Source organism: Zingiber officinale, chromosome 8A (assembly GCF_018446385.1).
Source record: "Zingiber officinale cultivar Zhangliang chromosome 8A, Zo_v1.1, whole genome shotgun sequence".
Lineage (NCBI taxonomy): Eukaryota > Viridiplantae > Streptophyta > Magnoliopsida > Zingiberales > Zingiberaceae > Zingiber > Zingiber officinale.
In genome coordinates, this window is record NC_056000.1 from 48732029 (window position 1) to 48748221 (window position 16193).

Here is a 16193-nt window from a genome sequence, read left to right on the forward strand (position 1 = left end):
GGCACCAAGAAACTTGTTTCATAGATAAACATTCATCTCGGTTTGTACTGAGCGAAATCAACCCCATGGTAGGTGAGAAAGGAAGGTTATTAAGTGTTAATTGAAATCAGCTAGGTCCATGTTCGATCCTGAATTATTCGACTAGAGCCAAAGTTAGATTGGCATAGTCGGTCATGGCTCAACACTGAAATGGTTGCATTTGGAGCTGCTCAGAGCTCATCCATCCTTCATGACCATGAGGATGCAATTAGGAAGAAAATAGGTGATCTGTTCATCTTTTGTGAAACCTATGGAGCAGAAGCTACTAGCAACTCCAAAGCAACAAAAAACTAAGTGAAAGCTGGAATTGTTTGACCATGGTTCTCTGAATGTGTATAAGAATCGAAAAGATCAACGAAAAAGACAGCTAATAGGATTCTTTACCAGAATAGAGACAGGTAACTTTACCAATGAAGAGCTAGAAATTGGGCAAGGTCATAGTAGCCTTGTCGTTTTCATTATAGATCTCCATTACTAATGTTGTTCAGCTAGAAAATCTTCCTCGACTAGATACGGTTTAGTCATTTACCTTCGAAACTACCTGATCCCTCTGGACTTGAGATTATCTACTGCTGAACCTTTCTGCATCAGTGTTTCAACCTGTTGAACACAGGGCAATCCATCAGAAGAAATACTGATGTTTGTACTATACATTGATCTTAATTTTTATTTTTCACTAAACATCCACCCTTAATGCCTTTTGTCCATTTGCTAATGCCTTTTAAGAGGCAGTTTAGAGTGGTATTGTCTTTTCGATTCATTTCAGAGTATGCGTTGAGCTTTGATATCTTTTCGCCATATGTTGAAAGTAGTTCGACCTTTTGTTTTCCTTTCTGTTGTGTGTTCAAATTCAATTGTCATGACTTTGATGGGAAGTTGATGAGTGTTCGTCCGCTAGTAACTTAGACAGAGATCTCTGACTGCCCAAGGTGCACCATCGAAGCCAACATCCTAAGAGGAGACCTAATGAGGAGGCTGCCTACCCGAAAGGAACCCGCGATAAACTAGCAACTTTGAGTAACAAAGCAAGCTGCTCCTGCATTTCATAGGGAAGCAGTGGAGATGACCAGTTGAACAACTGAAGGATGGAGGGGAGAGCACCCTCATAGTTAAGGTAGAAAGTGTAGTTGAGTCTAGCGAGCAGCCGAAGGTCTCGTAGCGATGTCAAGAGGAGGGGGTGAGTTCGGAGAAGATCGTGTAGCTGTACTAGAGAAACGAGCTCTGTTGGTGACCAGCGAGTAGCGATCCACCGAATTGGAAAATGACCAATTCTTAGCTTTCGTAGCAACTTGAAGAGCTTACAAAAGAGGCAAAGAAAGTCATCTCTGAGTCTTTTGTCGAAGCCCTCCATGCAATGTAACTAAGAAAAAGCTTACCCGGATCGATATAGTTAGGGGTCGATGCTACCAATTTCAATAGTTTTTATGCTTCCATAATCATCATTAAGGTAAGTTATATAGTTCGAAAACGATAAATGAGTTGGTTAAACTCTACTTCCACATCGAAATAGATTTCGTGATCTCAATAAGATCACTACTTCGAACACTTCTTCCGCCACCTTATTAGGGGAGAGGTTCTCGACTACAAAATGTACATCTACATATAAGGTTTTAGGACCTTATTCATGCATCAAAAATGTAAGGACCAATAGCAAAATTTTTGCTTCTCGTGCTCATGTTTTTGTTGATGACGACGACGATGATGATGCTACATAGAATCGCAAGAGGATGTTCGCCTCGACGAGCAAGGCAACCTCCAACTGTGTCTCTTAGGCGATTTGTCTCTCCGCGGCATCTCCATCTTTGACCTATTTAGCATCTCCCACATCACTTGCACATCCTCGTATTGACATGTTTGAACTTCATCATGAAGTTTACTAATCCCGTCGTCTACACAAAATTCAACATTCTAATTTTTTCAGTATATTCCCATGCTAAAATCAACAACAACAATAATAATAACAAAAGTATTTAGCACCTTCCAAAGAGCTTAATCCTTACCAAATGAAGAACGTATTCAACTATTAATTCAACAAATAAATAAATAAAAAAAGAACAAAAAAAATTGAGGAATTCTCCTAAAACTTTGACCAAATGAAGTTGAAGCAATGAAATTGACATCCATTAATAAAAAAAAACACAAATTTATCCTTTTTTTAAAACAAAAAAAGAGAGAGTTTATCATACACCAATAAGAAATGCTCCACAATCTGAAAAAGCATGAAGTAGTGGAACCAAAAAGAGTGATAGCAATCAAAAGAAGAAAGCAACATTCAAATTTAAAAGTATTCATCAAAACAGATCTCAACAAGCAAGAAGCATGAGATTACCGTGCTCCGGTGGCTTGGCGTGGCCGGCGGCTATCGCAATCCATGCCCGCTTCACCGGGCACATGACTTTCTTATTCCACCATGCCATCTTATTGCGATTCAACGTCTTCTTCTTCTCCTTCTTACCACTGCTATTCTCTTCACTTCCTCTGCTTTATTGCCACACCCAATTCAAGCGAATGGCCTCCCCTCCCTTTTCGACCCTCATGTATCAGTGGTGTTTGTTGTATTTATAGGGGCAATTATTAATATTATTAAAAAAAGAAAAGAAGGCCAAAAATGATACGTTCATAAATTTGGAGGATATTCTAAAATAATGGAAAAAGTAAAAGTCAATGTCATTTCGCATGTGTTCACACCTGCAATGAGATGTCCCGCGTTTTTCATTGATAACTCTTACTCTTACTATTTATTATTATTTATTATTGTACTTTCCTCATTTTAATTTTCTCCTTAAAAAAAAAGGAAATTTGCATCTAACACCTTAAAGGGTATCTGTTTTTTTCCTAAATTTGCCCTCGTATTTTTTTGATTTCCAAATTGCGCTTTAAAATAAGTAAAATACTTTATAGTGGTAAAACTTCTACTTGAAAAAATTATAAAATTATAATGTGGGAGTTTTTGGTTAGAAAAAAATAATGTTTTTTTTAAATAAATAAAGCAATAAGGTTTGTATAGAAAAGGTTTAGTAAAAATAAATTGAGAGTCTTTTTTAAGGTAAAAATTAATAAATCATCCAAAAATTGAGAAAGATACGAGGAAAGGAGTTAATTTCCTCCCAATAAATCATCCAATTCATTTAAATAATATATCATATTTTATTTTTCTTAAAAAAATGTGTTTTTTTCCTTTCTATACCAAATATCTTTGCTATAGCAAAAAAAAAAAAAAAAGAAGGTAAATTTATCTTTCTTTTTTATTATTATTTTAGGCGTAAACACTTGTTCATTTTTCCAAATATGAAAATAATAAGAGCAAGATATATTAACAAGAAATTTCTAATATAAAATCAGTATGCCAAAAAAACAGTTTTTTTAATGATTCAAAACTTATTTATTTTTTAAATAGAAAAATACTAGCTAGCGAATTAGTGAGAGGAAGAGTTATGATAAGATTTTTTAGAGATATTTGATAATCTAAATTATGTTGTAAAATAACATTGTAGATTTAATTTGTCACTCTAAAAAATCTCTAGTAAAAATTACAACTTAAAATAATGTTCTTCTAATAATTTGGATGATTATATGACAAATTATATGTCTAATTATTTTTTTAAATTTGCTAGTATGCTTTTAAATGAAGTTTTGACTTTTAAAATAATTTTTTAAAAAAGAAATAGATTTTTGCTTGCCAATTTTTTTTTAAAAAAATAGAATATGGAGATTGCAGGAGCAATCGTCCTATTGGGGAGATTGTTGGAGCAAATCCCTTTTGGTCAAAGTTTGACCGGTCTGATGTGAAGAAGAGTCAATTAGGTCAAAGAGTTGACCGGATACTTGGTGAAGAAGTCCCAGCAGGTCAAGGTTGACTGGATGTTAGGCATGAGGAGTCCCAGCAGGTCAAAGTTGACCAGATGCTAGGCACAAGGAGTCTCAACAGGTCACGGTTGACCAGATGTTGGGTTTGGGAGCTCTAGACTTGACTTAGGCAAGCTAGGGTTGGTCAATTTGATCGAGTGATCAAATTAGACCAAGCCCAATTGATCAGCTGATCGATTGAGCACAGTGCTGCGACAAATGGCAGCTCAATTGACCAGTCGATCGATTAGGAGCTTATATCGCGCACACAGAAACCTCCCCAATCGATCAGCCGATCGATTGGGGGATGGAAATCGTGTGTAATGCGAGAAAGCTGAATTGATCAGCTGATCGATTCAGGCTTTTCCTACGAAGAGCATAGAGGCGCTCTAAATCGATCAGTCCATCGATTCAAGCCTCCCCAATCGATTGTTCAATCGATTGGAATACGACCGTTGCGCAAGATGTAAATTTTGGACAGCCAAGATAGCTGGGATCTGACGTGACAATTGATTGGGAGGAGCCTCAATCAATTGGAAGCCCTAGAAGCACATATATAAAGGCGACGAAGCGTTCAAACGCAGCAACTCTTCTTCTCTAGCTCACGCAATCTTCTCCGAGACTCACCGCCAGTTCTTGGAAGCTCTTGGGGACAAGTGTTGTTGAACTTCCAAGGTTCAAGAGGCGTTCTTCAACAACAAGGTCAAACAAGGAGAGGTTTTTATTTTGTATACTTGTATTTCCATCTTGCGTGTGTTATATCTTGTTGTGTGAGTCTTATACGAGGTTTTTCTACCTTCGGTAGTTACCAAGAAGGAGTATTTTTCATAGTGGAGAGTATGTCATCTGTGGATTCTTAGATTAGTCACATCTTCTTGAGGTGGATACCAAGTAAATCCCTTGTGTTAACATTGTGAGAGTTGCTTGAGTATTTTCCGCTACAACAACATCATCAAAACAAGCAACCGAAGCGTTACGAGTTATTCATCCCCCCCTCTAGCATCAATGACCCTAACAAGTGATATCAGAGCGAGGTCGCTCTTCACCGGAATCATCGTCAGAAAGGGAAACAAGATAGAGGGAGAAGAAGTTAGAGCAAGATCATCAAAGTCAAAGACTTCCAAAGAGCTCAACTTCAAATGGAGTTCCAAGATGGACTTGGATACAACACAAGGGTGCCTCCACCATTCACAATGACAAGCTTCGATTCTTGGAAATCAAGAATCGAAAATTTCTTCATGATGGAGATAGAGTAATGGTTTGCTTTAATGGAAGACTTTAAGCTCCAAAAGATTCAAAGGGAAAAATTCTCAAGAAAAGCAAATGGAGCAAGGAGAAAATTCAAAGGTGCAAGGCGAATGACAAGGTAACCAAATTATTAGTTAGTTTATTGCTAAGCACAATGATTTACAAAATTGGAGAATACAAGGATGTAAATGAACTATGGAGCAAATTGGCCAAACTTCATGAAGAACCCTCCACTACACCAAACTAAGAGAAATCCAAAGAGGGTGATTCATTGGAGCAAGAACAAGAGGAAGAGGACTCTGAAGTTGAGAGATACTCAATTTTCGAAGAAGAAGTCCAAGAAGCTTCATCCTCAAAGGAGTGCAACTAAAAGAGCAAAGAGGGAGCATATTCTTTATTTCATGTACAAGAGGATGAAGATGAAGAGGCCTCCACCTTTAGGATTGAGGGAGAGCGTCATTCATTGACACTAGAGAAAGAAGAGGCTTCTACTTTCGGGTCAAATAAAGAAGAAGACGGTGCCACCTCTACAAATCAAGAAAAATTAAATGGAGGATCATATGCCACCCCTACAAGCAAAGGTATAACAATTTAAAGTTTAAATAATAAAAATCACATTATTTACTTTGAGTGTAGGAAAAGAGGACACTATAAGAGCAAATGTCCAAAATTGGCCAAAAAAAAGGGCCAAATGACACCTAAGGGCAAGGAGAGGCCCAAAGAGATCACCCCCGTGACAAAGAAGAGCAAAGAGCACATAGTATGCTTCTTGTGTAACCAAAGAGGACATTACCGGAGTCAATGTCCTAAGGGAAAGAAACCGGTCAAAATTAAAGGAGGTAGCTCAATTCAAGGGGGAGCTTCTAAAAGGAAACTCAATGTATCGTTTGTTGAACCAATTCCTTTGACACATGATAAAAAGCATGTTAGGTCTAGTTTATATCATTTTAATGTTATTTATCATGAATATAGAACGCATGATAGAATTAAAGAAAAACATGTGGCTTATCATGCTAAAACAACTCAACCTAGGGTTAGGAGGGTAGAAACCAATTAGGTAATAATTCTAAGGGTTTTAAGTATATGCCTAAGAAAAGGAAAAAATCAAGGCTTTAGTGAAAAAACTAAGGTTGAGGAGTTGTGGAAAGAAAATCAAGTCTTGAGATCAAGATTTGATAAAATGGAGAGGACCCTTAGAAAAATCACAAATGAAACACAAGGGTCCAAGAATCATAACCTAGGTCTAGGACAACAAGGGTCATCTAATAGTCGTAGAGGTTTGGGGTACAAACCTAAGGTTAAAAAGGATGTGACATCTTATCATAGTATTCCATATAGTTATGGAACCAACCCTACATCTAGTGGTCAAATTAAAAATATACGGGAAGTTAACCCTAGGAGTACTTTTGAAAAAACAAATGTGACTAAGACTTCTAAGAAGTCAAAGAGAGTCACCAAGAAGTGTTGGACTCCATGGTTGTTTTGATGTGATCAACCAAGTTAGGTTAGGTCATGTTTGGTTTAATCCCTGTGTCTAAGTGTCCAGGAGCTTAGGAGCACAGGAAGTCGAGCGGAAGACGTGGCTAGTGAGAAGGACGGCACGGGAGAGAGCTGACGGGCTCAGTGCGTCCGAGGGACGAGGTGCCGCGGAAGAGTACATCGATGGACGAGAAGAATGTACGTGACGTTCGAGGGACGAGAAGTCGGGGAGGAAGGATGCTCGAGGAGAAGGCCGAAAATTGAGTTCGGGTGAGCCCTATTCCGGATGGCCGAAATCACCTAAGTAAGCGAAGCCGGAGCGGAAGACTCGGATTGAGGCAAGCAGAACCGGAGCAAAGGGTCTGGACAGAAAAAGTCAACATTGTTGACTTTGGTGGTCCGGGGGCCCAGAACTCAACTTTTATCATATTCGACGTGTACATTGACCGATGCATCGGGGATAGAATTCTATCCCACTCCAGCCACCCGAAACCCTTCCAAGCACCCGGAACAATGTTATAAATATAGATATGATTTCAGTAGTTCAGATAACAACTTGTAATTCCTTTCTCTTTGTTCTACTATTGATTGTGAGCTGTTAACGTTATAAGAGGATACTCCGCTCGAAGGAGATCTTCATAAAGTTTGCTTTATTTTCCTTGTGTCTCTGTCTATTTAATTAGTCGCTTAACTTTTATTACAAGTGTTCTTAATTAAGTTATAAGTCGAGAAAGGATTGAGTTTGTTTGTGCAGGATAATTTAGCCCTCCCCTCTTGCCGGCCTCCAAGTGACCAACAAGTGGTATCAGAGCGAGGACGCTTCAGAAGGACTAACCACCAACCAAAGCAAAGAAACCAATGGCTGGACCAAGTATCGTTCCACCAAAATTCGAGGGAGAATTCGCACACTGGAAACGTCGAATGGAGGTATTTCTAAAAACTGACTTTGAGATTTGTTTAATAATCAAGTATGGTTTTGTAGTTCCTATGAATCAAAATGGAGAGAAGAAGAAGGAGAGTCTTTGGACGAAGAAAGAACAAAATGATTCCGTAGCAAATAACAGAGTGGAATATCACTTGCTGAGTGTGCTGCCACCTCAAGAAGTCAACCGCATTGGGAGTTACTCGTTGACCAAAGAACTCTGGAAAAAATTCCTAGAACTCCACGAAGGCACATCCGAAGCTAAGTTCACAAGACGAGACATACTTTGGAACAAACTGACAAGTATACGTCTGGAAAGAGGTGAGAAGGTAGCCAATCTACACGTAAAGGTCAAAGAACTAATCACCGGATTCGAAAACCTCGGTGAAACGGTAACCAACCGAGACTCGATACGCTACACACTCAATACCTTTCCCAGGACTCCAGAATGGACCTCGATAATTGACGCCTACTACATCTCAAAGGACTTGGAAGTAAGTACCATAGAAGAACTCTTTTCTACTTTAGAATTACATGAAACCAGATGTGCAGGTACAACAAAAGAGTCAAGCCAAATTATGACACTAAATGTCTAAATGCAACCAAAAAGGATGAACCCGAGTCAGACTTATAAGAAGAACAAGAAGCTTACATGGTAAGGAAATTCAGAAAATTCTTTAGATCTAACAAATTTAAAGAAATGCAGAAGAGGAAAAATCCAACAAATAAAAGAAGGGTTCAGTGCTACCAGTGTCAAAAGGAAGGACACATAAAAGAGGACTGCCCAGAATTCAAAAAGGAAAAAGGCAAGATCCCAAAGTAAAACAAGTACAAGACTCTAAAGGCTACTTGGGACGACAGCTCATCATCTGAGTTAGAAATAGAAGAATATGTCGAACTAGCACTGATGACGAGTCATGAAGAGAAAAGCACCTCAGAAGCCAACATCGATGAAAGGGGAGCAACTTCAGATGAATGCAGTAAAGCAGGGGGAGAGTCAGGCTTCGAGTCTGATATGGTAAGTGAGGTATGCCTCTTACCTCCTGATCAACTCTATTTTGGTATTAAATCTATGGCCAAATTAATGTGCAAGTTAAAAAGTAAAAATGATAAATTGAAAATTGAAAATTTAAAAATAAAAAGAATTTTAACAAAATCATGCCTAATAGAAGATTTTGAAAAAGTAAAACTTGAAAATACTAAATTAAAGGAAGAAATAGAAAACTTAAAAAATTCTTCATGTTCAAATGTTTCTAATTTAAAGATAAGAAACTATAGAGCATTAAACTAGTACTATAGATTTCACAAAGGTCATATCAGAAAAGTAACAAAATCTTATATACCTAGAAAATACCTGATTAACCCTGTAGGAAGGAACCTATATTGGGTTCCAAAAATTTGTTTAAATTAAAAGTGAAATTAGACTTAGGGTTTTCAGATAGAAGATTAAATATTTGAATTCATTAAAAAGCTTTGTCTAGAAATGGTTGATGATCCAATAATCAAGAAGGCCTAGTACCTCGCCACAACTTGGAAGCCAATTTCTGAATTGAATATTTAATTGACAAACTGATAAGCATGAAATAGTTAATTAAATTAAATACTTTCAATATTTGTCAATGGTTTAACATTTGTTAAAATATTTTTTTAAAACTTGCAAACTTCATTTAGAATTTTTTTTTAATTGCGAACTTCATTTAAATTGTTTCTCTTAATTTTTTTCCCCTTTAAAATTTTATTTAGAATCCCTCTTTTTAATGTGATCAAAGGGGGAGAATTAGAAGTTAAGTTTAAGAGGGAGGTATATTTGTCAATCTTCAATCTATTACATAATATTCCATGTCTTTAATTTAATATTTTTTACCCTAAATTAACTTGAGTTGATTCACATCAAAAAGGGGGAGATTGTTGGACCACGGAGATCCCGTGGTTGTTTTGATGTGATCAACCAAGTTAGGTTAGGTCATGTTTAGTTTAATCCCTGTGTTTAAGTGTGTAGGAGCTTAGGAGCACAAGAAGTCGAGCAGAAGACGAGGTTAGCGTGAAGGATGGCACGGGAGAGAGCCGACGAGCTGAGTGAGTTCGAGGGGCGAGGTGCCACGAAAGAGTATACCGGTAGACGAGAAGAACATACACGACGTTTGAGAGACAACAAACCGGGGAGGAAGGTTGCTCGAGGAGAAGGCCGAAAATTGAGTTCGGGTGAGCCCTATTCTGGATGACCGAAATCACCCAAGCGAGCGGAACCGGAACAGAGGGCCTGGACCGAAAAAGTCAACATTGTTGACTTTGGTGGTCCAGGCGCCTGGATCCATTCCGGGCGCCCGGAGTTCGGGTGTCCGGAACTCAACTTTTATCATGTTCGATATGTACACTGACCGACACTTCGGGGATAGAATTATATCCCACTCTAAGCGCCCGAATCCCTTCTAGGCGCTTGAAACAGTGCTATAAATATAGCTCTGATTTTAGTAGTTCAGATAACAGCTTGTAATTCCTTTCTCTCTATTCTACTATTGATTGTGAGATGTTACCATTGTAAGAGACCACTCCGCCCGAAGGAGATCTTCATAAAGTACGCTTTATTTTCCTTGGATTAGCAATTTTCTGATTGCAAACCAAGTAATTCTCCTTGTGTCTCTGTCTGTTTAATTAGTCTCTTAACTTTTATTACAAGTGTTCTTAATTAAGTTATAAGTCGAAAAAAGGTTGAGTTTGTTTGTGCAGGACAATTCACCCTTCCCCTCTTACCGACCTCCAAGGGACTAACAAGAAGGTCACAAGGGAAGCTATCCCTAGAGTTACTATAGAGAAAGTGACCAAGGCTTCTAAGAAGCATAGAAAGGTCATTAGGAAGGTATCTAGGGAAGTCATCCCTAGTGAGTACCTAGAGCATCCAAGGAGCACCAATAGATTTTGGGTTTAGAGAGTGTCAACTCTAAATGAGTAGGGTGGTTAACCCAACCTTGATAAAGTTGGCATTTGGAAGTATTTTCAAGCTTTTTGTTAACCTTTGAAAATGAAAAAGATTAATTGATTACTCTTTGGATGAGTAAAACGTGCCAAAATTTGAGGAATTGGACTTAATTTTAATTAGCACAGCAAAATCAAGAGTAAAAGAAATGTCAAGTTGGGTTTTGACATTCTTTTGAGAAAATGTAGGTAATCTAGGATTAGATTTAATTCTAGGTTTAGCTAAGGATTAAGGATACTTAGATAGAATATCTAGATATATTTTATTTATGCTAAATTGTCATGATTATTTGTCCATCATATGACATGACATCATATTTTATATTCATTCTTATTATGAAAAACAAACAAAAATATCATGTCATGTCATACATACATCATGTAGCAATAGTATATTTTCTTTTGAAAATTATTTCTTTTTGATGTATGACATAATTCATCATGCATTATTTTAATTTCCTTGTAATTAAGGACAATGACATTTACTAACAAGTGACATCCTAGATGGATGTTCTTAATTTCTAAAATGCCTAGATAGATATGCATGATCTCTAGTTTAGGGTAAAATCAAAATCTACATCTCATAAAAACTATAAAGTGACTTGTATGTGTTTTAGAGCACATTAGATACAAGTGAAATGTTAGGATGATGAACAAGATTCAAGATGTTGATTTAGTCATCTATTTGAGTTTTGATTTCATCATAACACATAGTTATGTGTACTCCAATCATTGGGAAAGCCAATATACAAGTCATGTGCATTGAGACCAAAGAATATGGTTGGAAATTGGTTTTGAAAAATATTTTATATATACTTTGGAAAAACTTGGTGAAGGCTATTTTTTGATAGCAATCATTATTGAAAAGTTAGACACAAACTTGGAAAAACATTGAAGTTTTATAAGTTTTCAAGTTTGTGTCAATCTTTGAAAATAAGGTGTATTTTCTTATAAAACTAATTTTCCATGATAGTATATACCCTAAATTAGGGGTGAGTATTCAGTTAAAATCGAACCGAACCGATTTTTTTTCAAACAAATTGAACCGAACCGATTTTTTTTCAAACAAATTGAACCGAATCGATTTTTGATAAAAACTGAACCGAATTTTCAATAAAATCGAACAAACCGAACCGAACAAACTGAATAAACTGATTTTTTTTATATATTTGGTTTAGCTTAATAAAAATTTGGTTTGGTCTAAAATTTATGGCGTAAAAAATTGATTTGGTTCAAAAATTTGATCTATTCGATCAATTCGGTTTAACCAAATAAAAAAAATTCAAAACCGAACCTGAACCGAATTAATCGATGTTTTGGAGAAAAAAAATCGATTTTCCGAATAAACCAAACCGAATTTTTAAATTCGGTCGATTTGATCGGTTTATTCTGTTTAACCGAACTTTTGCTCACCCCTACCCTAAATAATGTCTATAAGAATTTTCATGATTTTTAAAATTTTGTAGAATGTTTGGGGCATTTCTTAATTTCGTTGAATTTCACTTTCAGGAAATTAGTACTGCAATCGATCACCCAATCAATTGGAGTGTCTCAATCGATCGGGTGATCGATTGAGATAGGGTTTTCTCACGAGCAGAGGCTCGCGAAATCGATCAACCGATCGATTCAGTCATGCTTGGATCGATCGGGCAATCAATTCAGAGACATTTTCTGTGAACAAAAGCTCGCGAAATCGATCAGGTGATAAATTGAGTAAGTGGCAATAGATTGAGCCACAACCCAATCGATTAAAAAGGCTGATTTTGGCTAGGAAAGTCTGATTTCAGCACTTTAAGTCACTTTTAGTCCCTTTAACCACTTCTAACCCCTTGGAATATATTTAAGGGTAGTTTTTATGATGAAAACAAAGAGAAATGGTTAAGGAACACTTGATTGAAGTTTAAAATGAGGTTGGTTTCAATATTGAATCTGTTAAACCTCAAAACTTCAAGTTTTGGGGTTTCCTAAAGGTTTAGAGATTCCAAGTCATTGTTGGTACAATGATAGAAGTTTGGAGCATGTCTTTAAGGGGAGTTACTCTTTAAGGACATGAAAATTATTTTTTTTCAAACACCATGGAAGGTGGTTTAACCTTCTTTAGAGTAAATGCTCAAGGTTAAGCATTGAAAAATAATAGAGAGTGGATATCTTCATTGTTAAGTTGTGAATGCTCAAGGATGAGCATTATGAAGTGGATTAATGCTCAAGGGTGAGCATTAGATACAATGAAGGGTATGAGACCTTCATTGTGGTGTTGTGACCAACATAGTAGGTTGTGAACAACGTTGAGTAACTCTTCAGGGGGAGAGTTTTTTATGTGTGCCAAGGGAGAGAATGTAGAGTTTAAGTTAGGTCGTTGTCCCTCTAGAAAAGTTTGGGAAATAATGTAGGGTCAAAATTATGGCTTTATTATCCAACGGGGGAGTTTGCTCTCTAGGAAAGGGAGAGAATGAAGAAATCCCTCATTCATGCATTGACATGAAGAAAAAGTTGTGGCTATGGGATTAGCCTAACTTAAAGGTATTGTCAAACATTAAAAAGTGAGAGATTGTTGGTGAAATATCCCTTGGGTCAAGTTGACCAGGTTGACTAAGTTTGAGTTGGCTCAAGCTTGAGTCTTGATGCTTGGGTTTCGATGTTTGACAATATATGGAGATTGCAGAAGCAATCGTCCGATTAGGGAGATTGTTGGAGCAATCCCTTCTAATCAAGGTTTGACCAGTCTGATGTGAAGAAGAGTCAAGTAGATCAAAGGGTTGACCGGATACTTGATTGAAAAAATCCTAACTGGAGGTTAAGCAAGGGAAAGTCTTGGTGAGTGAGTTAGACAGTTGAAAATCCTAATGAGTGAAGCTATGTGAAAGACCTAGTGAGTGAATCTAAGCAGTTAGAAAATCCTGGTGAGTGAAACCAGGTGAAAGACCTAGTGAGTGAAGCTATGCAGGTGAAAGCTTTGGTGAGTGAAGACGTGCAGTGGAAAAATTCTAGTGAGTGAAGTTAGGTGAAAATCCTAGTGAGTGGAGCTAGACAGATGGAAAGTCCTGGTGAGTGAAGCCAGGTAAATGGAAAGTCCTGGTGAGTGAAGCTAGGCAGATGAAAAGTCCTAGTGAGTAAAGCTAGGCAGATGGAAAGACCTGGTGAGTGAATCCAGACACGTAGAGATCCAGGTGGGTCAAAGTTGACTGGACACCTATTGTTGGGAAGCCTAAGTAGGTTAAAAGATTGACCGGATACTTGGCACGAGGAAATCCAGATGTGTCAAGGGTGATCGGACATCTGGTGGAAGTTCAAGTGGGTCATGGAGGACTGGACACTCGGCACAAGACGGTAAGTGCAAGTAGGTCAAGGTTAACCGGACACTTAGCACGAGGAGAAAAGTCCAAGTGTGTTAAAGGGTTGACCGGACACTTGGTGAAAAAGTCCCAACAGGTCAAGGTTGACCGGATGCTAGGCACGAGGAGCCCTAGCAAGTCAAGGTTGACCGGATGTTAGGCATGAGGAGTCCCAACAGGTCACGGTTGACCAGATGTTAGATTTGGGAGCCCTAGACTTGACTCGAGCAAGCTAGGGTTGGATGCTCTTGGGGGCAGATATAAAGGCGACGAAGCGTTCAAACGCAACAACTCTTCTTCTCCAACTCACGCGATCTTCTCCGAGACTCACCGCCTGTTCTTGGATGCTCTTAGGGACAAGTGTTGTTGTACTTCCAAGATTCAAGAGGTGTTCTTCAACGACAAGGTCAAGCAAAGAGAGGTTTTTCTTTTGTATACTTGTATTTCCTTCTTGCGCGTGTTGTATCTTGTTATGTGAGTCTTGTACGAGGTTTCTCCACCTCCGGTAGTTATCGAGAAGGAGTATTTTTCATAGTGGAGGGCACGTCGTGTGTGGATTATTGGATTAGTCATCTCTTCTTGAGGTGGATATCAAGTAAATCTCTTATGTTAGCATTGTGAGAGTTGCTTGAGTGTTTTCCGCTGCAACAACATCATCAAAGCAAGCAACCGAAGCGCGACGAGCTATTCACCCCTCCTCTAGCATCAATCGACTCTAGCATAGTATACTAGAATAGAAATAAAATTTAGCTAAAATTTAAAAAAAAAATACATGATAGGATAAATTCAACAAGAACAAGCCGCTGGCTGCCTAACCTACACATTGGCATGCTGGTGGTCACTATTAGTACCATAACAGCCGCTAGCCATAACTTGGCGGCCTACACAACCACCAGATGCATGCTAGCGGCCGACACAGCCACCAGTCGTGTGCTAACGGCCGATGCAGCCGCTAGCCGCATGCTGGCGGCTGTCGCAGTCGTGTGTTGGTGGCCCCCACAGTTGTGAGCTAGCTGCCGGCACAACACACCAGCCACGTGATGTGTCGATCGCCAATCATTGTCGGCGTCGGGAAGAGTCGGGAAGAGGGAGAAAGAGGGGAAACTTACCGAATCACCGGAGCTCGAGAGATCGGAGGAGAAGGCCGCACGCATGAAGGAAAAAGGATTGGTCGCATGCCCTAGCTTTTTTAATCGGCGTTACCAACGGAATTGATATTCCGCCGTTAAATCCCTAAGTTATCGCTTCTTCCGACAACCATTTCCAACGGAAATAACATTGTCGTCAATAATTTTCGACCATTATCGACGAAAAAAGCTCATTCTGTCACAAATCCTATATATACCAACGGAAATTTATTTCCGTCAGAAATCTTATATATACCAACGGAAATTTATTTCCGTCAGAAATCATTGATGAGTTTTTTGTCTCGTCGGTAATCCTGTTAGTAACACTATTTCTTCTTTTAGTGTTTTATAGTGTCTCTGTTGCGTTATACACATATCTCAAAGTATTAACACATTTTCCAAAGCTTTCTTAAGAAAGGACAAATCATAAAGTGCTCCTGATACCTTTCCTTAAACGAGCGGGCAAATCTCTATGATTTGGCAGGCTAGAAGCTTTTAAAGGACGATTTGCTTGTGAGATATTCTTTGTCCTGTTCTGCATAAACTTTCAAAAGAGTACGATGTGACAGGTATCTAGGTCCCACCGTAGGCCGATCCGCTGTCGCTCGGCTAGTTGATCGCCAGCTTGGCCTTACCGAATGCAGTCAACAACTCGTTCTTCACTCAGCCCTTCATTTTACCAAGGATATCTATTATGTCCGATTGGCCCTTAGGTCCGATCGGATGGAATGGTGGGTCGGGTACATAGCTCCAAACTAGTCTGCAAGTTGCGAAAGACGGTCGCTCTGGAGATCCAATCGGCACTTCACGTTCGACTGGCAATGCGAGGTTCGCTCCGCTGACATAGGCTAGTTAGTGCTTCTAGGTCTATCCGTCTACGTGGCTTTGACCTCCACGCCAGCTAGTCCTCCTTACTTTGACCCACTTTTTTAGGTCCATCTTTATCACTATATCATAATGTAATTAATATTACTTTACTACGTTTGGTGAAAAAGTTGTATATTATGCATGTAATCTTTGATTATAAGAGTGATTACATTCTTTTGTTTGGCGTCCATTATTTTTTATAAGGAATGTAATTCATATTATAATAAAATGACAAAAAAAAATATCCTACGACTTCTACTGAGAGTGATATTGACGACCATTTGGTACAGGAAATGGACTAGGGGCCGGGTATATTTCCGGATATATTTGATATTTAAATTTTAGTCAAATATTAAGCTT